The sequence below is a fragment of the Camarhynchus parvulus genome, chromosome 2 (genome assembly GCF_901933205.1).
Source record: "Camarhynchus parvulus chromosome 2, STF_HiC, whole genome shotgun sequence".
In the NCBI taxonomy this organism is placed as follows: domain Eukaryota; kingdom Metazoa; phylum Chordata; class Aves; order Passeriformes; family Thraupidae; genus Camarhynchus; species Camarhynchus parvulus.
The window spans coordinates 60,566,463-60,592,555 of record NC_044572.1 but is presented as its reverse complement, the minus strand read 5'-3'; the positions used below and the strand labels follow the sequence as shown (position 1 = coordinate 60,592,555).

The 26,093-nt window shown below is 40.0% G+C and overlaps 1 long non-coding RNA gene across 6 annotated transcripts in view; it reads left to right on the top strand.

The window, feature by feature from the left end:
* LOC115901469 overlaps nucleotides 1-26,093 on the top strand; it is a 259,757-nt gene that overhangs the window by 77,375 nt on the left and 156,289 nt on the right. For all 6 annotated transcript variants that reach the window (XR_004060540.1, XR_004060543.1, XR_004060544.1 and 3 more), the window contains exon 3: nucleotides 4,059-4,135. This is a non-coding gene — a long non-coding RNA (uncharacterized LOC115901469). The remainder of the gene's footprint in view (nucleotides 1-4,058; nucleotides 4,136-26,093) is intronic.

The following is a 26,093-nucleotide window of genomic DNA, read 5'->3' as shown; positions in this document are numbered from 1 at the left end:
AATTCAGATTTTTTTTTAAACCTAAGGATTGTTATGTGGTATGACAAACCACCAGAATATTCCTCCCCCCAAATTGTATCCCTCTAATGTGCCAGAATTTTTTCTCATCTGCTCTTTCATGAGGTGTCTGATTATAGATTTTTGGTTTGTCCTGTTCTTTGTACAAGTTGGTGAAATTCAGATTTTCCTGTAGATAAGCCGTTGGCTTTTCAGTTGCTTCCACCTTGCAAAGAAATTAATTCCTTCAAGCCAGTGAGTCTGCGGCTCCAGCTGTGACTGTAGATGAATGTTCTTGCAGGGTCATGTACTGTAGCTCTGAACCTAAATAAAAGGATTAACAAGAGTTCACTTGGAGGAAAAATACTTAATTTCACTATAATAACTATGAGAATCCATAGGGAAAACCAATAAAGCTTTACTATTAAAATTGTTAACAAATGATTATTCCACCCTGACCTTCTCTTCCCGCTGTTATTGTACTTTTGAACAGTAACAAATGATGGGATTGACCTAGTTCATGGTAGTGCTTTTGTCCCTGGCCTACAAACGATCTTTTTCTTGTAAAATAATTCCTAGTCTAGTTCTTATGAGAAGCATTGATAGTATTTATGAAAGAAACAACATTTTCTGGTGCATTTCACACAATCTTCTGCCACAGAACTTTGCTTGGTGTGAAGGAAGAAGGGGCATCATGTAGACAGTGATGCTGGAACTGAGCCTGGCAGCCAGCAATACCCACAGGATACATCTGACTGCTCCAGAAGAGCATGACTGATTTCCACAGCTAGCACAAACAGCTTTCAATGGTTCCTGGCAGAAAAGGAGGAATTCTAGGGTGAGCAACTCTCTTCAGTTGCATATATAGACCTCATTGTCTCATATCCCAGCAGCACCTCCGGTCAGGAATGGGCGAGGGCAGAGGGGCTGCTGGCCCCTCTGTAATCACTCAGAAATATCTCAGTTGGCTGTTGATGGCTGTGGTACAGCTGCTTTCCACTCAAGCAAGTGGTGTAGAGGGCCATAGCCATTGCTCAGGGCAATAGCTTGATCCTTCAGGGCTCTCCTCTCTCTGATGGGGATGTAAGGAGAGGGTGGAAGGATTTTGATTCTAGTGATCTTGACTCTCTCCCCAGCATTTTAGGGCTGCCAGCCTCAGGCAGCGCTATTGTCTGAGTAGACAAAGCAACACTTGTATCAATTTCCTTGGGAAGGAAGTCAGGTATTTAAAATTGACTAATGTGACTGCCCTAATTGGCTTAAGAAATCAAAATCAGATGAAAGTTGTCTAATTTAAAGGTTAAATCTTGATATTAGCTTTGACTTCTGCTTTATTTGGGCCTCTGCTTTATTTGGGCTTCTACTTTATTTGGGGAGGTGGTGACCAAGTCCTAGTTGGTAGGTTGGTGACCATCATGAGCCCCTGTCTAAAAAATGACACAGCGCCCATTTGGGTTCCCTGCTGGGAGCTCCTGATGTTGAAGCCAAGGCATGAAGGCAGGTGTCCCCAAAAATGGTCTGAGTTTCTGCTTGGGCACACACTTGACACCAAGAGCTGGAAAGCATTTTGGGTTCTGTTGTATGCTTTTGTGTTCCTTATTTTTGCTCCAAAGATTTTGCCCCTATGAGGCGTGTTTATGTGTCTAGTATATATTTTCAAAGAAATATAACTTGTAAAAGTATTCATCAATCTGTCTTTCATCAGTAGGTAACCTAATACTTTTTCTTTTTTCAGATAAAAGAAAAATGTATGGATAACATTGTGCTTTGTTTCAACAATGTTTCTCATTTGTGACCAGATGAGAATCACACTCAGCTTTGACTGGTGACCTACTTGTTTTATTTCTCTCCAGTTTTGTTGCTTGCACACTCAGGAATGTGGTTTTGGTTTTTTCCCCGCTTCACGATTGTTTTGTGGAGCACCTTCTGAAATTGTAGAGACTACCAACAGTCCATAGGGATGGCCTAAGAGCCACAGTCTGAATAGAATTCCACATGAACTTTTGTTCTTCACTATACTCTTGCTCCAGCACTCTTTGAGCTGAATGTTTTTGAAGGTCTTTTGTTCAATACTTAATGTGGCTTTAATTAGTCACAAGTGGCAATTATCCTCTAAAGTTAGGAATCACAGTTGAATAAATTAGGTATGCTCTTCTATCAACTAATTTTATCACGTTGTTTTTTGGTTTTTTTTAATGCCTTAAGTTCAGGTAGGCAGCTTGTGCCTTTAGAGAGGTTTCTGTTTTTCCTACATTCTTCAGTGATGTTGGATCTCCTTGCAGAGAAATTGCAGACATTCTGTTGGAAGAGACTCCAGTTTTAACAGCAGGTGTTTTGGGAAAAGTTGGCTGATATTTTGGCTGGATTTTCAGGACCTTAGTGTTATGAGATGAAAATTATAGATCAAAGCCACTGCAGGTAATGGTACAACTGTCAGGTGTCTCTATATATTTTAGGTCTTCATTGGCTCATTGTTGAATTCACACCAGTGGGATTTAAATGGGAATAGGGAACTGTAATTTAGGGTCTCCTGCTGCTGTGTAATAGCTTGAATGTACACCAAGTTTATGAGATGCATTCTGGATAAGGTTAACTTACATTTATCTGATTGATTTATTGATTTAATTTGTAAACAGAAGAAATATCAGAGGAGTCACTAATGAAATAAGAATATTACCTGATCCTGCTGTATTTTATTTCTTAACACAGCGATACACTGAAGCCTCTGCTGCATAATATGCGGTGAGGTTCTCTAGGCTTTTAGGCAGTTATGTAAAATTGGGATGATTTGAAAAGGCATAATATAGAAAAGCTAATATTAGATAAAGCATTTCCAGCTTTGTAGATGATGAGATGGGTTTCTGCTTGTGGATTTTGTAAGCTTCATCTCTTTGTAAATGAAGTACAGGCAAACACAGTTGTAGCCCTATCCTGAGTGATGCTTTGGTAAGTCTGACTTACTGGAGTAGGCAGCTGGACTGTCCATGAGAAGCAATTGCACTGAAACAGCACAAATTAGAATGTTCTTCCATGTGGTGCAGTTTGCTGGAAATTGAGTGGGACCCATGTGGAGATTGCATTGTGCCCCTTAGATCCGATGGAGATAATTTTATAACGTACAGCAGGGAGGAGGTATGTGTTACAGAGGTAGCTCACAATAAAGTATGCTGTCCTTTGTAAGAGCAGACCCACCTGTGTGCTGTTATGAAGAAGAACTTTTCCTGTGCCTTGGAAAGCATGTTTTGTCCTGCAGTTTATGGTACTATGCTTGCAGACATGGGAGTTAACTGCAGTATGTGAAATCTGGAAGGTTAATTTCCCAACTACACCGTTACTCAGTTAATCAAGCAGACACATGTAACACTAGCAGGGCACATGTAACACAAACAGTGTAGATTTTTTCCAATTTGCTATTTGATTAATAAAAAAAAGGACTTTGCAGAGATACCATTTAGCTGATGTAAGTTGCGGAGTTCTTGAATGTACTCATCTTGTGGTTCTAAAGTCAAAATGCAGCTCTAAACATAGCTGTGTCCAGAATTTTAAAGTATTCTTTGTACCTGGCCACTTAAACACAGAGCTTTCCGATGGAAAAGGAAGGAAAAAATATTAAAGAAAGATGTATTTCACATTTAGCATAAGTCATTCTTTCTATAAAATGCAACCATAATTTGGAAATGTTATTTCTTTTCCCGTGAGAACTGAAAAACTTCCCTAGATCTACTGTGAATTAGTATCAACAAGTGAATACGTAGATGCAGCATAGGTGCCAAATGATCAAACCAACTATGGGTTACTGTTTCTCTATTGATTCTTCTATTTTTACATGTCATGTGGATGTTTTCCATCTATAATTAGTCCTGTAAGTAATTATGTTACTTGTGGCTCTGATTATGCCTCAGCAAAATGTATCACAGTTTTGCAAAATTCTAAATCATTGGAACTAAAAAAATCCTTGCAAATTCAGTGTCACACTGAATTCTGAAATACTATTTTTCTATTTGCAATGGATTTGGGGGCTTTTATATTGTGTAACATGCTATTTCTTTTTAAATACTTAGGAGTTTACCAGATCTTTTATGTGGTTGCTGAAGCATTGTCGTGGGACAGTAGTAATGATGGATGGATCACACTTCAGGTAAGAAATCAGATATATGCCATTTGGTGTGGCTGTTCATTAACTTTCCTTGCATTGTTTTGGTTCAGCTTCAATAGCAGCAGTATTTAATGTTACACCACTAAAATTCACTGAATATAAAATATAAATCTCTTGTCTACACGAATGTTTACATATATCTCTCTGTAAATCAGTGTCAGCAGGTTTCTTGTTTTCCTTCTAGATTTGGTAACCCTGGTAACAGATGCTGCTGCTGCTACAGTCTTTACCCTTGCTACTGTATAAATTTCTTTAAGAATTTTATTTCACATTAGTGGTTACAACTTTGGGTCTGAATATAAGAATGATTTCAGCATTTCTTGTATGATTTGAGTAACTTGTTCTTTAAGGCTGTGCCAATTCAGGATATAGTTGTCAAGTTTTTGATATCCTTGGAAGTTAATGCAAGCCTGTTAAACCCTGCACAAAGGCAAGCAAAAGTTGGTATTGATTTAATGTTGCTGGGCCACAAGCTTCGTGAGAAAACACGGAAAAAATCTTTAGTTTCCGTATCAGTGAGAACTAAGTGCCTTTGCACCAACAGGCTTGTATTTCTGGTAGAGGAAATAGTGTGTCCAGAGTGCTTTTTTTTTTTTTTTGCACAACTCTGGTATACCCAGGGCTATGTTGACCTTTCTGTGCACCTGAGGATCACCTTGCTGTGCTGGCAGGGTGCGGCTGCCAGTGCTCCAAAGTGGAGGTGGGTATTGCTGAGTGCACATTTCAGCTACAGAAAAAGGCTTGGCCTTATGTGTAAGTGCTGTTTGGAGTCACACGTGGGGTTTGGCATCATTGGCCTTCCAATTGCCCTTGTCTCCTCTTCCTTTGTGAGAGCATTGTGAAGACAGATGTGGTGGAGACTGTGCTGTGTTCAGGTTGGAGCCAGATGTGTTAAAGAGTTGTCTTAAGGCAAGGACAAAAAATATACAAAGGAAAGACCCTGGAGTTTATTTTCCAACTTGCAGGGTGCAAGAGCATAAATATAGAAAACATATAAAAATGTAGGTATCTGTGGATCAAGGACCAGGTTAGGCATAGAGATTTAGGGAAGACATAGTGGCCTCCTGTCCCACGGAGTGACTGATGGCTGGTGCCAAGAGAGGAGAGTGGAGCATGTGATTGCTTTCCAGATCAACCTCTCATGCTCCACAGATGGACATCTGTGTCTGTCGGAACCCAGGACATCCCTTTGGCTGTCTTGAGCAGCCAAGACCCCTGTCAGGAGGCTCAGAGACCCTGGCACAGAGCTTAAGATGCCTGTGGTTTTCATTGTGACTTGTGGAGCAAGTTACCAACCTTAGATGAAGATCTGCAGGCCATGACAGTTAAGCAGAATGATAGTGAATTTATCATGGGGTGAAAAAGTAGACTTTGGGGTTTTCTAGAATAGGGGTTCAGGAGGCAAGATGGAGGAATCTGAGCGTGTCCAGCCTTTCTCCTTCTTTTCTTGGCCTCTATCTTCTGCTGTGAAGTTGGCACTTTTAGATTGGTTTAGAGGGGAAGTTCACTGTCTAACATAGGTGATAGGTATTGGAAAGTAATTGTAAATATTGTACACATAGTTTTTAGTATAAAAAGATAACACTGCCCCAGGGGTGGGCAGAGTGCCTCTGACTGTTTTGCGGAGTGGACCTCAGTAGGACAGGAGAAAATATTTTATATATAAGGAACAATAAACAACCTTGAGATCAAGAATTGAAGAGCTCGGACTCCTTCTTCTAGCATCGGGCAGGGAAAAGAGACTTTCTAATGCATCTTGGGGTCACTCTGACCAGCTAGAGGCCCTGAGATGTGTCAGTACTGGCTTCTTTGATGAGTAGTCTTGGTTATATTTTCCCCTTCTGTAGATTTGTGAGGTTATGATTTGATCCCAGGTGGATTTTTAGGCTCTGCCACTTTGTACTGTTCTGGATGCCCCAGCTGAATTCCAGGAGGGAGGAAGCAAATAGTCCCTGAAGTTAGTTTTGAACCTCCTACTTGCTAATTTCATTTAACCTGTTGACTGGGTTGACATGCCAGGAGACTCAGGAGTTGAGTTGAGCCTTTCCTGCTCCAGTGGGGTGGTAGGAAAAGATGAATGGGTACAAAGCTTTAAAGAGAGTTTGAAAAGCAGCTAGACTAAGATTTCCTTGAAGTGAAATGAAACCATGGGCTTTCTGTGGCCCTCCCACTGCTAGTGCCTTCCTAATGAATAGGTTTGAGGCAGCCGCTTGAAGCTGTCTTGCTTTCATCTTCTAGTTTATTTCCCATGATTTTAATAGGAATTTGGAGTTTATGTTCTGTACCTCCTAGTGTTAGAGAAAGCTACAGAGAAGATGCTATGTCAACTGTTAAGCAGTCATTCTGCCATTTTTCTTCCTGACAGGATTCAAAATTGTTTGGAAGAAACTACCATAAATTTAAAATATCCTGGGGATACATACTCAATGGGTTGAGCCTCCCAGCAAGACATTAAAATATAGCACCATTAATCAGAACCGAAATGTAGTTTTTCTTGCTGTTTTTCTTTTCCACATTTAAAACATTGGTTTTGGGTTCACAGAAAATTTAGATGGACTAAAAGAAGAAAAAAAAGGAATGGCCCAATGATGCCTTTGCAGCCAAATCATTGCACTGAGTACCTGACTGTTCATGTTGCACCTGATGTGTCGAGGCTATGGAAGAAAGTGTGAATATTGCATAAATCTACCTGACTTGCTTAGATGGAGTCTCAGGAAAACACTATGCAATATATATGATGCTAACTATTTTGGTAGGACTGCTGGACGGGAAAAGGCTGAAGGTGGGCCTCTCTGAAAACCTAAAATCTGAGACTGTGAATGTGCTAACTACAGAATTCAGAATACAACACTTTTCCATGTAAAGGCATTTCAAATTCTGTAAAAGCAAGCAGAAAGTAAAACAGCTCTTAGCTAAAATCTTAGAGCCAATTGAAGGAGAATAATTTAATTATTCTGATTCTCCTTCTTGGCAGAGAATATTTGGGAGACAGAATTTATGCAGCTGGATAGAAGTTTGGTTTATTTTTGCTCTTGATTTTTGTTTTTATTAAAAACAGTGGAGATCTTGGACTTAATAAGTGATTACAGAACCAGATGAATGTTGTACACTTTTTTCTATCCCAAGTGCCCTTATTTTCCCTTCTGTGTCCATATTTGGGGCTAAATCCTTATGAGACACAGGGCAAATTGGATGAACCATATCATTCAAGGCTATTTCACTTGAGGATGTCTCCACTGTGTGCATTCTGATGACTCATGGAAAAACATGTAAAAGACTGCAAAGCCAACTTGCTCACTTAGAGGAAACTGTTGGGCACCTCAAGCCCCCAGAAAATGGACAAAGGATTTCCCCTGAATCCCTTTTGTGAGATTGATGGACAGTGAACTTGCTTTGTGGTACCAAATGACCAAAAGAAGGAACTTCAAATGAAATAGCTTTGCAATACTAGAACTGTGGGTGAACTGTTTGCTCACTGATTTAAGCCTTCAAAAGGGAGATGTGATGGGGAGAAGGGAAAGTCTGGTTTGTTTTCCTGTACAACAGGAAAACAGGGAGGAGTGGCTGAGAAAAATGTGTTGTGAGGCTTTGGAAATGGAGAAAGTGAATTGGACAATTTGATTAGACTAAGGAGAATAAGGCTTTTCCACAGATCCTCTGGATGCATGTGAATATGTGGAGGTGGATTGTTTCTTGCCAGAGATTTCTATAAAATTGTAAAAACAGAGCAGGTTGTGGGGGTTTTTTTGTCTTTTTTTTTTTTTTAATATTCTTTTTTTTTCTGTAGCAGGATATAACTAGATTGTAAACTTTGGCAGGACTCAACATCTGAATGTTTCTTAAAACTCTGATAATGTTTTTGTAAAACTGATTCTGGAACTAGAATAAATGAGAGATTTTTTTCTATAGTCTGCCTCCTATTAATTAGATGAAACAGTAAGTTTTATATTTGTCCAGAAGGAGGTCAAAACAAACAAGAAATTGAGATTGGAGGAGCCAAACAAGGATAAATAATGAGCCAATTTCCCAAACTGGCATTGACCTACCATGAGTTTGGAAAAAGTATTCTTGCAAGCTTCCTTTATTATTATAACCTCTTGAACAGAATAATCCTGTCCAAACAGCTATAAACACTTTCCAATAGAGAAGTTTATGACCTAGTTTTTGAAAGAAGCACAGTATCACAGTGTTTGGAAAGAAGTGAAGGTGCTGGTGCAGTTCCTCTAGGGTATTGCGCTAGAAACTCAATGCATTGCTCTTCACAAACACATAATTGGAGTCAAGTAGAGTGAATTTGAAACATTGTTTACATTGTTTGCCTTTTTTTTTTTTTTTTGCAGTAGGTGTAGACAGTTAAATGCCTGAGGTGGCATGCAGAATTTTCATCGATGCCTGAAATTTTTAGCAGAGCATTGTTTGGAAAAATGATCCTTCTAGGAGGATTATCTCAAAAGGAATTCAGCAATTATAGGATGCCTTTCTAGATTCTGTGTTTGGAACAGCGAAGGGAAAAATAAAGGTGCATTTATTCTGCACACAATTATAGATCTGTTTGGGAGAGACAGGGATAATTTTGGTTAGGCTTCATTCCATTCATGGCCCTCTTGTCAGGAGCAGGGCAAGAACATGATGGGAATGTGCTCAGAGGAGGTGGGAACAAAAACTCTGAACCTGGGATTTGCACATCCAGCTCTCTTCAGCTGGGGAAATGTAGACTTGCAAGAGGCATCAGAACAGGCCACAGCTCAATTATCTGCTCTGGTGAGAGGCTGGAGGAGGCACCACTTCTGTGCTGGGGGGAAGCAATGCAGAAGTAAACGAGATCTGCTGTTACAAGTTTTGGTTTGTTTCCTTTTTGCTGCTTTTCCTGTGACTCCCTGATGTAACTGAAAGTGAGGGAGCTGTGCTGATTTCCATCAGCTGAAGCTGTGGCCATACCAACCATCCCTTTTTTCTCCTTTTCTAAGGAGGTTGGGAGTGATCTTAAAAGCACAGATCATTCATGTCAAGAAGAGTTTCTGAATGCTGTTGAAATACATTAAATAATACTTGGTTAGCATGGAAAGAGCTATAGTTAAAATTCTTGCAGTGTTTCAATTATAATTCCTTTATTGTTTTAGTTGCATATAACTTCCTGAACTGCTTATGTCTCAAACTGAAATTTTCCAGACTTGATCTTGGCCTGACAGTGACCTTTCTTCTCTTTTCTTCTTTGTTTCTCTTTTCTCTGTGGTATTGAATGAATATGGCTTGGGCATTTCATCTGTAATGAGAAGAAAGTAGCAGCAAAGTACATTGTAGCTATTACATTAAAACTCGGAACAGCTCAGGCAGTGCAGATGCTAAAAAAAGATGAAAATCATCAAAAGTGCTTTTTGAATCTTATGAGAATGTGTGAAAGCAGGCACTTAGATATCAACTTTGGGTCTTGAAATTTCTCTTCATCATGCACAGTCATTGCACTCTGTCACAATTAAAACATGCAGTTATTTTGCCTAATCAGTGTTCAACTGAATGAAGAACTAGTCCTTGGTGTAAGAACAGATCTGCTTTTCACTGTTTGCCATGACCCTGTCGAGACAGGGCTTTGGAAATTCAGGCAAGTGCTGTGGAATGGGAGCCCTTTGGGGCATTCCTCCTATCCCACAGTTGAGGTTGAAAAGTGATCAAGTTTTCAGAAACTCTTTAGGCAAAAAAATTGTTTGCTTAACACAAATCTTAAATAAACTTTTTGATCAGCTCTACTCAAGCTGTCTGCTGTAGTAGTTTAAATCAGAACCCAAATGTCTTAGGGGATGGAATTTAAACCTGAGGTGGAAATAAATTGTCCGGAGTTTTCCTTTAAATTAATGCTAATATCATGCCTACTTAGTAACTTATGTAAAGGTTACTGGTCATGGTGGTGATGTTGCTAAACAGCAAATAATGGGGTTTGACTTCTTGACTCATAATATGTGTTTAAAAAAAAAAGTCATGTGCTTTCCTGTTGGCTTGGTCACAGGCTCACTTTGCCTTAAAGACTGTGGTTTTTGCCAAGGACAATCATTGTGAGTATGTCTAAAAAGAAATATAAGAAACTTTTCATTTTTAGAATTGGCTCTTCACCGTCTTCTGTGTTCCATGGGAAATACCAGTTCATGTGCATTCATGAATCATCTCTGTTTCTGTTGCTAAATGGTTGTGTATTCCCAGTGATGCAGACAAGTGCCTCACTCAAAGAGCTGCAGGGCAGCAGCAGCCAGAGGGTGAGAACTGAGCTGCCAGTAGACCTGGCAGAGGTTCCCTGTGCTTTCCTGCCCTTTTAAGTGAATTCCCTAACTCTGAACCTCCTGATATCACAACTCTCTGATCTTGTAGAGGACTGTAGAAACTTTGTTCACATCTTATTATAAACTTACATTTGTCACCTGCAAGCTTGTCCCTTGCAGGAGCTCAGGAGTGCCATTCAGCCACTGCTTCAGCAGCACTAGGTAAAAGTAAGGTACAAATAAAGTGTAAAGCTGCTTGGTAAAAGTAAGGTGACCATGGCATAAGCTCAACTTTTCATGTTGTCAGAGAATACTTAGTCCTTGTTGGAGAACGGTACTGTATACTTTTTAAAATTTAAAGGTCTCAGGATGTAGGGTTTGGTCAAAAAGTACAAAAGTCCTATCACAACCACTTTTGCCTTCCACAATGAATCAAAATGTATCTTCTGCAGCACAGTGTGAAACAACTGTCTTGAAGTTGCATTGATCTGTCATAAAAAGCAGAGTCCAGTACCAGAACTTTAAAGAAAACTGCACTGTGTCTCCTGTCTATGTCTTCAGAATGGGAGGAATTGTTTTCTTTAAGTCAGCCACCAGAGTAGGTCCAACCGACTGTTCTTTTGATGACAATCTTGGATTCTAAATTTTTTCAGGCATTGTAACATGTGGCAAATTATTGAAGTGGAGTTGCTTGGGAGAGGTACAGTAGTAAATTTCAGATTCAGCAATTAAAGTACAGCTTTGTCCTTAAATGTGGCTTTGATGGTCCTAGTGAGGAAGAATAATGCATCCTTTGCTATTGGCAGCAGGTAGTGAGAGCCACTGCAGATGTTGTGGCCAGTTGGTCCCAGAGTCCTTGGTGAGTCCTTTGCTCCTCACCATAATCTGCCTGGATGTCATCAGTTGTGGCTTCTTATTTCTTGAGGCACAACCCTGCTTGTCTGTGGTATGGCTGTGTGGGCATCTTCCAGCCTGCCCCCCCAGGGTGCACTCCCACACTCTTCTGTGTTGCCTTTGGGCTTATGCTTTCAGTTGCTTTCTTAAATGACACACTTTTAGAGAACAAGCATATATTTCTACTGCAGATATTAAAATGAAAACTCAGTAATTAGCAAATAAAAAATTTGCTCTTTTAATATTTTTTGGCCCTTTTTTGTCTAAACACTGCACTTGAATTCTTTCAGGTGTACAGCTAGGTGCTGGTTCCTTAGCCAGCTGTGGGATATTTAGAGGGGATTTCTAATAGGAGCATGGAACTAATTTTATCATGTTGACTTTCTGTTCAGTGGTTTCTGTATTGCTTTTTCCCTTGTAATCTACACTTTAATTATAGGTATGAGTATTCAGCCAGTTAGAATGGGCTCTGGTGTTTGAAACTTTAGTAACAAAAGTCTTTCTGTCTTGGGGTATTTAAAAACTGACCTTTAACCTGTTAAATCAAGTTAAATGGGGAGTGATAGCCTTAACTCACTTTTGTTTCTTTTCTTTCAGCTAATTCATTATTAAATAGTTTATGGTGATGAGTACTTTTGAAAAATCAGTTTAACTCTTGAAATGCCAATCCCGAAATCAGCTTTGCTTTGTCATTTTCCCAGGTCCCATAAGCCTTCTCTTGTATTTGGCCTCTATAAGTTAATGAAAGACACACCAGACACATAACCCAGTATATGCAGTATAGGCAGAAAAAGCTCCCTGAGAAAGCTGAAACAACTCCCACGCAGTAAATTCATAACTTGTTCAGCACTGCTGCTGTTCTGCTGAAGGAGGGATCAGAATAGCTTTTTCTTTTTTTTTTTTTTGTGCCTGGATAATTGTGTGAATGTGCCCCATGTGCCTGACCTCCCTCCCCCATCTTCCCAGGGCCTGCAAAAGTAACCATAATCCTTACGCCTCCTGCTTCCTCACCAGAAAAACACATCAGCTCTTCGCTTGGAAAACATCCTGCTTTGCAGATGTGCTGTGTTCCTGGGAGGATGGCCCTCTCTTGGGCTCTGAGCTCCTCACATCAGCCCTCTTGGAACTTATTAATTCTGGTTACACTGCTGCTCTGCAAACAGTCAGGGCGGTCTCTTTTCTTGTTTCAGGGACCACTTCAGGAGGGCTGTGTTGCACATCGTATGTCATTGTTTTTGGTCTTTGGGTGTACGTGCTGACTCTAAGGTTTAGTTTGCAGTCAACTGAAAATCCAACTTGAAAGTTTAAACTTGTTTTAGAAGGTTTACAATTAGCACAGAGTAGGGACAAGTTAAGCTGAAGTGGAAATGTTCATATTTCACAAGGGATGAAAGACTGTAGTGCTTATTGCTCTGCTGAAGGAGACACAAGGGTTTGTACCCATCATGGTATGGAGTGGGCTGAATGGGGAAGCTGAGCCTCTGCTCTGTGTCCCAGCACTGATCAGTGCTGCCTGAGAAAATGTTCAGTGTCTCTGTAAAAAGTATCAATGTATCTGTGACTGTAAACTGGGAAAGGCAGCCCGGGGTTGTCCAGTCAGGAAATGGTCGGGCACAGAGTCACCAGTGAGGTGGCAGACCTAAGGAAACTGGCAGTCTGGAAATGAAAACGCAGGAATTAGGCACAGTCAGAGAAGGAATATTGTCTGGTTGGCAGTCTTACATTGCTGCTGTCTGATGGAAGTGCTGCATGCTCGATTCAAGCCGGCACCAATCCTTTCTTTATTTGCCCAGGACAGAAATACCGGCATGAGAGAATTCCATGTGTGGTGGATCGCTCTGCTTAGACCACCCTTGGGCAGGCAGACTAGAATCTATGTTGGTGGCAGCTCAGAGCCTCTGCCATCTGTAGATTCAGATATGCTGGAGATTAGGCCTGTTTCAAGCTGTCTCTTTTATGGCCATACCCTTCGTCTGATCCCAAACATTAAGAGATTAGGTTTCTTGAAATATCAGCAATTGTCGGCCCCCCTGGCTAGAGCAAACCACTTAGCCTACGGATGTGGGAAGGCTTGAATAGGTTTTCAGCATGAAAGAAATGTTGAGCTCCCAAGATGTATAATTTATACAGAGGAATAGTTTTTCACCTGCAGTGTTGGTAAATGGTGTTTTTTTGTACTTTGGTCAAGGGCGTGCACTGATAAGATGGGAGAAAGAAATGCACTGCAGGTAGGTGTTTCTTCTACGGAATGAATGCAATAAAAACAGGAATATGCATCACAGATGGAAAGTGCTGACAACTCAGAGCTTTTCAAATGCATACTAGTTTAAAACTTTCATCTTATTTTCTTTCGGGACTGTATTGCAAGTTTTGAGCCTTCTATGTCTCAAAACAGAGCCTTTAACATAAGGAAAATTGAGTATTTACTACCCTAAGATGTATTAAAAATCCACAAATGGCAGGCAAAGCAGAGAGGTTTTGATTGACATGTTGTACTTCCTGAAGAAGAGTCTGAAAATAAGCAAAAAATGAGGTTTTGATGCTTTGGCCGTCTAGAATTTTGTGAAGCTTTGGAAAAGTTCTACAAAACATAGCATGCCAGCTGTTGCTTGTTCAAAGGGGAGCACTGCCCAGCTCCACTGCTTTGTAATGGTAAAAACTAAGTTTCAGTGCAGGTAAACACTGCCACCATAAAGGAAAAGGTCATGCTCCAGGTCCTGTATCTGAAACTAGTTCCAGGACTTGGGTGCACGGGTCCTTCCTGCAGTGCAGGTCTCCTGGCACAGGGCTGAGTACTCCCTTGGTTTTGTGCTTGAGGCCAGGATCTAGATCTAGGTGTGCCTGAATCTCCACAGCAGTGGTGTAAAGATATTCATGGTAAAGCTTAGTGTGGGTCAAACATGCGTGTGACTTGTTCATTAGGAAAATGTCTGATAATTTCAGACTTGCTTTGAGTAGCTTTTCATATTTTGGTTCACTCTCTTATTTCCCTCTTTGGACATTGTTACTGAAAAATCCTTCTAACATGGCATAAAATGTCTTTTTTTGTAGTGGACACTGTTCATTAGGAGCACTGTAATTTTGGAACATCCACTCTGAGAACAGTGATGCATTCTTCTGTTTGGTCATGGAATCACAGAATGGTTTGGTTTTAGAAGGCACATGTGAAAATACCATTTAGTCCAGCTTGCCTACCACGGGCAACATCATCTTTCACTGGAACAGATTGCAGAAAACTCCATACAATCTGAATCTGGACACTTTCACAGGACAAAAACTAGATTGCATTAGGTCCTTTGCATATTCTTCACATTAAGGAAATTATTTACATTACCATATAGTTGTTTTGAATTTTACTGAAATGAAGACAATATTTATTATGTAAATATTGGTAGAATGGACACAAACATTTTACATCTATAGCTTGTCTTATTTTTACCAGTCAGCATGCAAAGGCATATTTCCTCTTAGAGAAAAAAAAAAAGGCCAAATTCTACTTTTTCAAATCCACAGAGGTGTAAAAAACAGTTCTGTTGATGTCTCTGTGATGAGTTAAAATTTTTGCTTATACAACAGAGTGAAGAGTCTGACTCATAACTTTCTAAAAAGTATACATTTTATACTTATTTAAAAATCTCAAACTTTCAAAAATTGCTACTCTAAATCCACTTCATTTTTTTTAAATCTGCAAATCCTTCCACATAATTCACTTTAAGACAGCTGTGATTGCCTTCTCCTGCTTGTAGCTGTTCCCGTTTTCTTGAAGTGTAGACTCATCGAAGCATTTGGTGTTGACACTATTGGTTTGGTTCGGGGGAAACTTGCTCACTAATCTGTCAGTGCTAACCATAGACAACGTGTAAGTACACACATACCTATAATATGTGCTACACTCATTTAGGAGTGACTTCATCATGTGGTCTGGGCTACAAAGCCAAGGAGCAGAACAACGCTGTTTTTGCAGGAAGATCTCACCAAATTATCTAAAACTCCAATTCCACTAACAGCTTGTAGCTGGCTGCCTGGGGAGGTAACTCAGCAGCTAAGCCAAGTAAAACAAGAAATGGATTGCAGCAGTTTATGGGTTTTTTGCACTTGAAATTCCTCCTGTTTAGCTTTGCAAGTGGACTGAAACCTTGAACTTGCACTGGAAGGGGTGATCTCCAAAACTTATATCTGACATATATTCTTGAACTAAGAATATATCTGACATATATTCTTGAACTTAAGGAATAGCTTTTATTTAGACCCTGAAATTCCACCGGTACATTGGGAGGCTGGGATTCCCTGGGGATGCCGGTACAGGGCTATGCTGTAGGAACTGGGTTCTTGACTGGAATGCCTTTTGTGTGTTTGCACAGGAGGGATGGGGATGCAAGGAAGCTTAACTGCAAACAAATCAGTCTACTTGGAGAAGAAAATGTTTGTTGAAGTTGGCTTTAACATAGGTGCCATGGCAGGAGAAGTGCACTGGAGTTTCAGCCTAAGGTGGAGCTCGATGCTGAGTAGCTGCTCTTACATCTGTAAGGTTGCTCTGGGTGTGCTGTGCTGCTGCAGCCAAGGTCAGCTGTGGGTTATGCTGGGGTGTGTCTGTGTACAGAATGCAGCAGTGAGCAGCAGAAGCATCTGTGAGCTTTGCCATTATCACATAACAATTTGAAATACCACTAGGCTTAAAAAAAAGCATGCGCTTTCTCACAGTGTTGGCTGTTCAAGTGTGTAATGGATATTTCTAACTGCAACAGAAAAGCACACACAGTAATTAAAACACAGAGCAGAAAAAATTAGTCAAATTTGGCACAAATGCCTGAGAAAGTGTCTGTTTTAGCTGTAGATATAAATGAAGCACCAGCCAAAATGACTTTCAAAGGCTTGAATTACATCTGTTTTAATTTAGCATGCAAAATGCAGGATATTATTTTTTAATATAAATTTAATTCATGATTAATCTGCAGATTGCAATATCCTTCCAGTAGAAATGATGTACTTGGACTGTGATAACTGAAAACTTCCTTTTTGAGATGTTTGGTTAGCCTTTCACAGGGCCTGTTGTCCAGAACCACATGTTCTCTGTGTCTGGGCAGCTGTTGCTGGGGGATCATTTAACAAAAAACTCAACTCTCTTTTGCTTTTAATGTAACTGCAGTATTATAAAGTGAGCTGTTCATAGTGCAGATATGTAAAATCAGACATCAAAATGTAATATCATGTCCATGGTATTTTTTCTAAAGTGCGGACTCTAGGCAAGTATAGTAGTACTTAAACTCTTTGCTTATAAATGAGAAAAGTTGCATGCTTGAGATAACCGAAGTTTTTTCACTAATTGTCCTGTTCCAAATGAGCTTGTGTGTTTGTGAATAGTTAGTTTGCATATTCTGTACTGTTCAATGGCTGTGGGTGTTTACTCTTCATGTGCCAGTAAAGAGTGAGTTCAAAATGCTTCTGATGAGAGAGTGCAGGTTCCAGGAAAGGGAGAGACTGGCAGGCATGCAAACCTGGCTGCTCAAGGAAAAGATTTTAAGAGTGCCATTAAAAAAATTAGAGCTGCCATGTAAATTAGCAGGCTCAAACCATCTAGATCCAAAGGATTTGGGGAGATTATCTGAATGGATTTCAAACACAACTGGCAATTGTATTGAATGAATTGTGAAACAAATAGTGAGTTGAGCAAGAGAAGCAGGAAGAAAAGGTCATCTTTGTCCTCCCTATCAAACAGGCAGAGAGAGGCCAACCAAACATCAAACTCAGGGAGCCTCAGTGTTTGGTTTACATGTAAATGCCTACACCATTTTTTTCCTAATATCTAACCTAAACCTCCCCTGACACAATTTCAGGCCATTCCCTTGGATCATGTCACTAATTACCACAGAGAAGAGATCATTTTCTGTTCCTCATGAGGAAGTTGCAGAATGCAATGAGGGCTCCCCTCAGTCTCCTCCCTTCCAGGCTGAAAAGACCAAGTGCCCTCAGCTGCTCCTCACACAGCTTCCCCTCAAGGCCCTTCACCATCCTCATGGCCCTCCTTTGGACACCCTCTAACAGTTTAATATCCTTTTTACTTTTATTATATATCCTTTTATATATCCTTTTATACTTTTATATATCCTTTTATTGTGGCACCAAAACTGCCCCCAGCACTGGAGGTGAGGCCGCCCCAGCCCAGAGCAGGGCAGGACAATCCCCTCCCTTGCCTGGCTGGTGATGCTGTGCCTGATGTCCCACAGGACATGGCTGGCCCTTCTGGCTGCCAGGGCACTGCTGGCTCAGATTCAATCTGCCCCTAGGGCCCTCACTGTGGCATTGTTTTTCAGCATCTCATCTCATTCTCTTGTTGAGGTTCACCCAGAGGGTGGTTGGCCACTGGAACAGGATCCTCAGGGAAGTGGTCACAGAGTTCAAGAAGTGTTTGGGCAATACTCTCAGGAACATGGTGAGACTCTTGGAATGGTGCTTTGCAGGGCCAGGAGATTGACTTGATAATCACTTGAAAGAGTGATAAAGACTGGAATGGTCTGCCCAGGGAAGTGGTGGAATCACCCTCCCTGGATGTGTTTAAGAAAAGGGTGGATATGGCACTCAGTGCCATGGTCTAGCTGAGGCGTGGGTTGGACTCAGTGGTCTTTAAGGTCTCTTCCAACCTAGTCATTCTGTGAATCCTTATGAGTCCCTTCCAACTCAGCATATTCTGTAATTCTGTGCATATGTGAATGAGAGAAACATGAAAGGGAACCTGTTTATGGGGGTAGCAGAATCATGGGTCTTAAATAGTTTAGTTACAGAAATGTAGAAGCTGCGGCAGAAAAAACTGGAAAGCCTTATTTGGTCAAAATTATCACATTGATAGGAGGAAGAGATTTAACTTTATGAACTGTAACTTGATTTTGGGGGAGTAATATATAATATTTTCTTGTGAAATCTTACTTAAAATATCAATTTGATTGGATTGTTTATGAAAGTTGTTACACTGGAATTGAAAACTGGCAAAAAAAAATCCTCTCAAACCCAGAAACAGATGGCAGTGACAATACACAAGGCTAGGAAATGATATCATAGGCAGTGCCCATCACACATATTTTAATATAGTTTAATGCAGAGATCTAGCATGCACATGAGTGGTGACAATCTCTGACCTCTCTTCTAATGAAGACTGTATTTTCTCCTGCACACAAGAATAATCAGCTCTTCCCAACAATTTATCTTGCTGTAAGCAGGATTTGAGGCTATATGGTTTTAGCAGGATATTGAATTTTGTCAGAGGAGTGGCTGCACCACTGGTTTCAGGAAGCTCTCTCTCAGGAAGGGTTGGTCCATTTTAGGTGTGGGCATGTTAAAAGTATTACATTTTATATGCCTTCTGAAAAACTTTTGCTTGGTCAGTGACCTGGTACTGGAAATCTTTATTTTAAGAACTCTTCTCCACAAATAACAGGCTTGAGAAAGATGAGTTTCTCATTTAATTACTTCATACAATTGCTATGCTGGGTGTTTAAGCATGTAAGAAAATCTCCCAAAATACCAAAAAAACTTCTGATAAAGTCATGTGTATGTGGCAGGGCTGTCCTTCAGCACATCTTTTATCCCATAATGTACTTGTTAGGGTAGGAGCAAAGATAAAGATGAATTTTTTTGACTTCCACCTTCTCAGGATTTTAGCAGCTGTAGGTAGCATCACCATGATAGCAGGCATTGCTCTGCTGTGCCTTTAAAACCATCAGTCAAAACATAGTCATGTTACCACTAGATGCTGTCTTCCACAGCTGCCAAAACTATTTTACTCATCTTTACCTGTGTGTAAACTCTGTCTTGTGGTTCACCATGCCAAGAGGAGACTCTGCTCTGTGAAATAGAAAAGATTCATTGGGTTTGCTGGTGGTCCTATCCCTTGTTTTCTGGAGACTCTTGGTCAAAATAGAAACCACTGATTAACTTTCCATAGTTTGCTTAATTGTGGAACCAAGGAAATGCTGGATGCAGGCTTCCATTTTTGTTTTGTGTCTTGGGAACTTTGAGTTCACTTAGATAATGGAGATTTAGAAATCTGGAGGTCTTCTTCTAATGGAGATTTAGAAATCTGGAGGTCTGTACTACTTGGGGAGATGCTATTTGTTAAAGATATACAGTGACAGTAGAAAACATTGTAATAATTCTCTGGCTCTCAAACATATCTTTGGCTTAAAACTAGTTCCTAGGTCTAATAGCAAAACCCATCTTCCTTTTCTTACTCTAATGCCTTCATTCTCAATGGACTGCCTTAGTGCCCCTGGAAACTGAAAGCCACTGTAATACTACAACCTCAGACAGGACCCTCAACAAGGAACAGATTAGAGAGGAGAATATACCTACAAAATAATTTCAAAGCCAGTTCTCTCCAAAAGCCTGCAAACAAAACCCATGTTATTTTTGAAACTAACTAGAAAAAATTGCTCAGAAAGGAGTCAAAAGAATCATCAAATACCATTAAAAAACCTCCCAATGAGACAAACTCACACTCCTCCCAGATAAGCATTCTGCAGTCAGTGTCCCCAGAAAAAAGGAAGAGACCAGAGATTTTAAAGTAATAGGAGACACAGAAAGAAACAATCTGTTTAGCTAGATGTTTTGACTTCTGCCAATAAACTTGTAAGTTCTGTTTGCAAATGCCCCAAACTTTTGCTGTCTGGTATGCAAGGAACACCCCTGATTATATAGGAAGGGGGGGTGACTCATTCCTATATTTTTTAGGCCAAAGGATCCTGGATTTTCAGTTGCCAAATATATTATGTCACTGGGTGATCTGCTAAACCTATTTTGTGTAATAGCATACACTGTGAATCTCCTACAACCTTGCCATTTAATAGCCTCAGAACTTAAAATGCATCACAGAATTAAACAAAAATATCATAAGCACTTTTCTTTCTTCTTCCACCTTCCCCTGAAGACTTGAAAGGGTGATCTGCCATTGCTGTAAAAGTATAATGAAATTTTTGGGATAATCCATTGTAATATAAAAATATTTAGTATTAAATGCAACTCAAAGATCCTCAGGCTCAAAGGTTTCATGGCATTGTTTTGCTTTTACCTTGCTTTACCTATTGTTGCATTATTACCTGCTCTACACATGGCACACCAGCTTTCTGAGCAAAAGCATGAAACTTCACAATGATTATCAGCTATGTCTTATGGTTATACCTATGTGGAATGTTCTGTGTGTTTACTTAGGAATCACAATCGCTTATTGTAATGGTATTATGGAAGTGTGAGTCAGAATAGTTGCCAAGCACCCAAGAACTGCTGAGGCAATCTTGCCTGAATTTTTCATTTCTCAATTATCAGTATATTCTGTTAGTGAGAAAGAAGTTGCTGCTGCTACCTAAACAGATAATAGCTTGGTGATGTTAATGATCTCTTAGAGCATAGACTATAAACAGAGAGAAATCTGAAATACAAATCTTCTGACTGCATAATCCAAGAAATAACCAATGTCTAGTTACAATTATTGCTGAGGCTCCTATTTTAGGGCTCTTGTGGCTGTGGTAGTATGTTGTTGTTTTGCCTCAGTTCATTATTTTAGAGATGCTTATCTGCAGCTCTGCAGAAGTGGAAGGCTGCTTTATGTAAGCCAATGCTGCTTCATTGTCCATTGCTCTTGCTTGAATTCAGTCTTTGAACTTACCTCATTTCCTTTGTGTTTAGTACCTCTGTTGATAGAGGAAGTAAAAAACTGAGGATTGCAGGGTGTAAAGGAGCTTCTTCCTCACCAAACTTGCTTACCAGAAACAACCAGCATGTAGATGTTTAAAAGATGTGTAGATGTGGCACTTAGGGACATTGTTTAGGGATGGACTTAGCAGTCCCTGGCTAAAGGTTGGACTCTATGGTTTTAAAATTCATATCATTTAAACCTAAATGATTGATTTTGAACTTCGGGATCCAAATATCTTTAAATTGCAGGAAGATGCTCATGGTGTGTAGCAGTGTACACTGGTGGTAGTCTCTAACTTCTGCTATCCTGCATTCATCTTGTTGGATAAATAATTAAGTTAAGATTGTGATTGGCATAATTGCTGTTACTTTCTGCATGCTGCTACCATTACAGTGAGCTCTGCCTTCGCTGCTTGCCTCATGTCAGCTCAGGATCAGAGCAGAGCGAAACTCAGGTCACCAAAATGGTAAAATTCTGATGTGGTTTGCCTTTCCCTTCCCCTGGGGAGACTTTTCAGCTGGAAAACACCCCTGTGAAACTCCTTCATTTCAGTGGCTCTCAGCTCAGTGCAGTAAACCCAAAGTGGTGTTTGGAAGCTGAGAGCAGCATTCTGTTGGGGCAAACCCAGCTCCTGCTGGGTGGGGTGGGCAGCTGCCCAGAGCAAGGGTGGGCAGTGCCAAGGGAATAATCACAGAGGTCTCCTGCATTGGTACTGCCTGGGCTCAGCTGTGGCTCTCTCCAGCAGTTCATCACAGGAATCCAATATTCTGAAACTTAGCTGTCCTGGGAGAAGAGAACACAAACAAATCACAGCTGCACAGCATGTTTGGAAAACCATGGAAGTGCCAACACTTCAGGACTATAATTTTTTTTCCGTTTTAATTTTTTTCCAAAACATCTTAAAAATATTGATTTAGGGGTGAGCAAACAGGTTTGACTGAAATAAGAAGTAATATATGATTTTCACATTTTTTGAGTTAACTATGAGATTTATGCTTTTGGGGTTTGTTGTCTTTGAACAGTTGGATATGGGAATTGAAATCTTCTTTCTCATTCTTTCTGAAATACTTCAATATTTTCCTTTTAATTCTTATTTCTCAATAGGCTTGAGCTTGATAGTTTGTTTCAATTTTCTGGTGTAGTCAGAAGCGGTTCAGATAATTCTCCTGGTTTTAACTACTTAATAAACTTTTGTGAACTATAGATTGCCTTATTTGGCTTTAGAATAGATTATTTTTGGTCAGAGAACACAATTCAGGAATAGATCATAAATACAAGGCTCCCATTGGTACCTGCATTTCCTGCTTAGTCTGTTCAATTTATTTTTTTTATTAGCATGGGCTAAGTGTTAGAAAGCAATTTGCTTGTAAAACTTACAGGAGAACATGAAACTATCTTTTTTTTTTGGCTTCTTATAGAAAAGAGAGTGCATGTTACACTAATTTGATAGGTTAAATCACTAACCTGAAGTAATATAAAGTACTATTGAGTTAAAAAGTTAATGTTTAAGGAATGGAAAGTAGGGAAAGAGGATTTATCTTTCCTTTATATCATTCATTAGGTCAGTTTTGTTTTTTTCTTGTGTTTTGGGAATTTTTTTCCTTCTCTCTCACTATATATGAAACCTGTTAAATTGGCGGGGTGAAGCATAATTCTTATAAAATTATCATCTCTGTCTGTAAAGTTATATTCTGGCTGTGTTCCATTTATGTTTTCTCATCTGTTGAGTCTGCTGAGCACAGACAAATACAGGCGAGACACAGAGCCTTTGCTTGCAGCAGCTCTGTCAGTGCAGGTCGCTTGCCTATTCTGTATTTATCTGTTCGTTTCTCTTAGAGCTCATTAATCTGTCAGCATGACACAATCCTTCCAATGAGATTGTGCCAAATGTTACAGTAGCACACCAGCAGAAACCTGCATGCCATTTTTCCCCCCCCCCAGTGATTAAGTAAGACCATTTTCCTGCCATGCAGTATGCCCTGTGCGCTCGAGATTCACCAGTGTTTTGGTTTTTTAAGAGGAAATAGCACAGCCATTCCAGAGTATTGACTGAAATATTAATTCAGGCTTTACATATGGCCTGACCCTCTACCCTGCAGCCCTTTGCTCTTAAGCAGAGGGGTAATAGTGGTGAGATCACGGGATAAGCCTGGCTGGGAGGGAGAGCTCAGCACACAGGACTCCAGAGGTATTTAAGACTGAGCTTCAGAGCTGCTCAAGAATTACTGCTGCTTATGGCTGTTTGGCCTGGCGGGCTGTCAGAGCTATTAGCTTCAGAATAACAAGTCCTTAAATAAAATGCAGTGGCTATGGAGGAGGAGAGGAAAGGGGCTTTTTTCCATTTCTTAAAATAATGCCTTATTATCTTAACCTATGGAAAGAGAAAAGGCTTCTTCTTGAAGTGCAGTGCTTCCATAATTCGGGTGATGTATAAAAATAGCTGTGAATGTGGAGCATCAAGAGAAACCTTGGGACCCACTTTTGGCCTCTTGAAGATTTCAAAGCTGCAGAAGGAGCTTGCTTTTTGCTGGCCTTTGCAGCCATGTCCCTGGTCTGGATTTATCCAGATCACACAGTTTTGGTTTTTTCTTTTCCTTTCCTAATTCCAATGTATGCATTTTTCTTTTGTTCATATGTTGTTTATTAAAAACAAAATAAAAAAAATCCCTCTTCCTGTGCTGCATAAAATACTATGCTTACCTGTAAGCATCTGGAACTCCAGTTTTATATGCTATATTTTTTGTGAGTATATGTTCAGAAGTGACTCCTGTAGAGTGTTTTGATTATTTGTGAATCTCTCTATCTTGCTTTGAAAGCATCCTAGCATCATTTATATGGTCATTTTGGATGGCAGTGACATTCATTAACACAGAATCTGAAATACAAGCAATATTTTCTTGGAATTGAGACAGGCAGATCAAAAAAGTCCTTTATTAATGTCAGGATTTACCCCAAAACAAGCAGTTGTTTGACTTCAGCTAAAAGTGCAAAATATCTTGGTCACCTCTTTCCTGGTATTGACAGAAATTTTTGGACTTCTGCCAGAGAAATGAAGTACAATTTGAATGTATGAAGGAAGATACAGAAAAAACCCCAAACAACCTAACAAAAAAAGACAGCCCAGCAAATCCAAAGTAGGCTTTTATGAGTCTGATTATTTGCACTTTATGCTGCTTGTCCTCTTCCTTTTATCTAAGCAATGATTTTGTTAGGTTTATGTTAAAAACACTTTTTCCCCCTTCTCTTTTCCAGTTCTGTGGTTCTGTCTGCTTGCTCTGTTACCTCCCGGGAGTGCTCTTGTTCCCTTGTGCACTTTTTCCTGTTCTTTTATCAATATGGATTTTCTTTTCTACTTCCTGCTCAGAATTACAATGTGTAGCTGTTTTAAAATCCCTCCTTCTTTTTCTTGCTTCTCCCCACCTGCTATTTCTTACAGTCTTCAAGCTGTATATTCATTCTTCTTTCTGCCCTCTGCTTATATTCCTTGGTTAGGTTTTCCTCTTCATTGTACTTTTCCAAAATAGTCAGCCTGCTGAGAAAACCAAACTGAAAACAACACCCAATCCTGGGGCACATCCTACTGATCAGGTACTTCAGGTTCTTGGGAAAGTGGGCTGTGCATATGTAGAGTCTTTGGCTTCAAACCTGAGTGAATACAATTACAGAAATATTTTTTGTTGGACTTCTAAATGCACAAAATCTTAAGCCCTTAGGAACAGTTTAACTGCAAAGAATCAATATATTAGAGTGGTGTCACCTGTGCTCATAGCTGTAGCTGTTACTGTGTCAGCATTTCCATTATAAATTTTGGCTTTCAAGGGTTTATAACTTTGCCATTAAAATTCTTTGCTGACTGAAACTTGGCGTACAAGGACTAAGCCTGGAGCAAGCTCTCCCTCCCCCCCTCGAAAGTAACTTTCAGCCCAAAGGAATGCGATAAAAACCATTAGTCTAATGATTAGTTAGGCAACACTATTGATATAAAAAATACATAATTTACTTACGTTTCAGCCTTCATTGTGGACATATGCATCAGGTGTTTTGGAATAGGAGATGGAATGAATTAATAAAAAATATTGAGAAAACAAAACAACTCCTTGATAACGCTGTCATGATATCTCTTGGAATTCATTTCAGTAGCTATTTATTTCACAGTTCTATGGCTACAAAATAAAAATTTTATACATTAAACCAACTGAACGTGCATCATCATACGCCTTAGGAAAAATGAAAGAAAATTGTTATAGAGATCGGGAGGCTGAATGGGTGCAGTATGCTGGATGCTTCAAACCTGCTTCCGCTGGACAAAGCAGGATGGAGTGCAGTGGTGGAGCTGCAGGCAGGGGGATCTCTGCTCTCCCTGAAGAGGTGTTTTCAGCTGGTGACCTGCACCAGACAGGCTGCCTTGCTCATCTGTCATCGCCAGGGAGATGCCTCATTTCTGGGCAGATGAAGCTGAGACAAGCAGGATCCTGTTCTTAATGAGGTAATTTAGGTCACCCAGCAACTACCTGATGTGGGGCACATTTCTTGCGTGGAATTGCCCGTGGGCAAGTATCTATCCTCACAGCCTGATGCCAGAACTCCTGGCATTATTTGACACTTTTTCTTGTTGTCTTTGCAAGGAAGCCTTAGTGGGAGGATGATCCTTTCCTCCTAAAAGTAGATAGCAGGATTCATCCTGCTGCTATGTTTGGGAGTTAAACATGCAGCTGTTCTTGAGTAAGCTTCTATCTGTGGGGCTTTTCTTGCATATCTTGCCATTTTTGATGCCACTTTTGAAGTGAAAAATGAAACAGCAATAGTGTTGGGAAAGAAAAAGATTTGGGGGGGGGGAAGTACTTGATGACAAAAGCAAGTGCTTTCATTATAGTAATTTGCCTTTAAAGATGAACCACATAATGCTCCATCTTGAAAGTTTAGAGAGTCAAATATTTGACACCCAATCCATTTAAAGTTGATTACATATACAAAGTAATTTCAATGGGCATGGGGAGGAAAACTGAGCAGCAGAATTGCCAGTGTTTCCTCTTCAATACTGAATTCTAGTAACTATCATACAGCACAAAATTTGTATTTTGAGTCTGAAGATGACTGGCTTATGAGAGTCAACTGT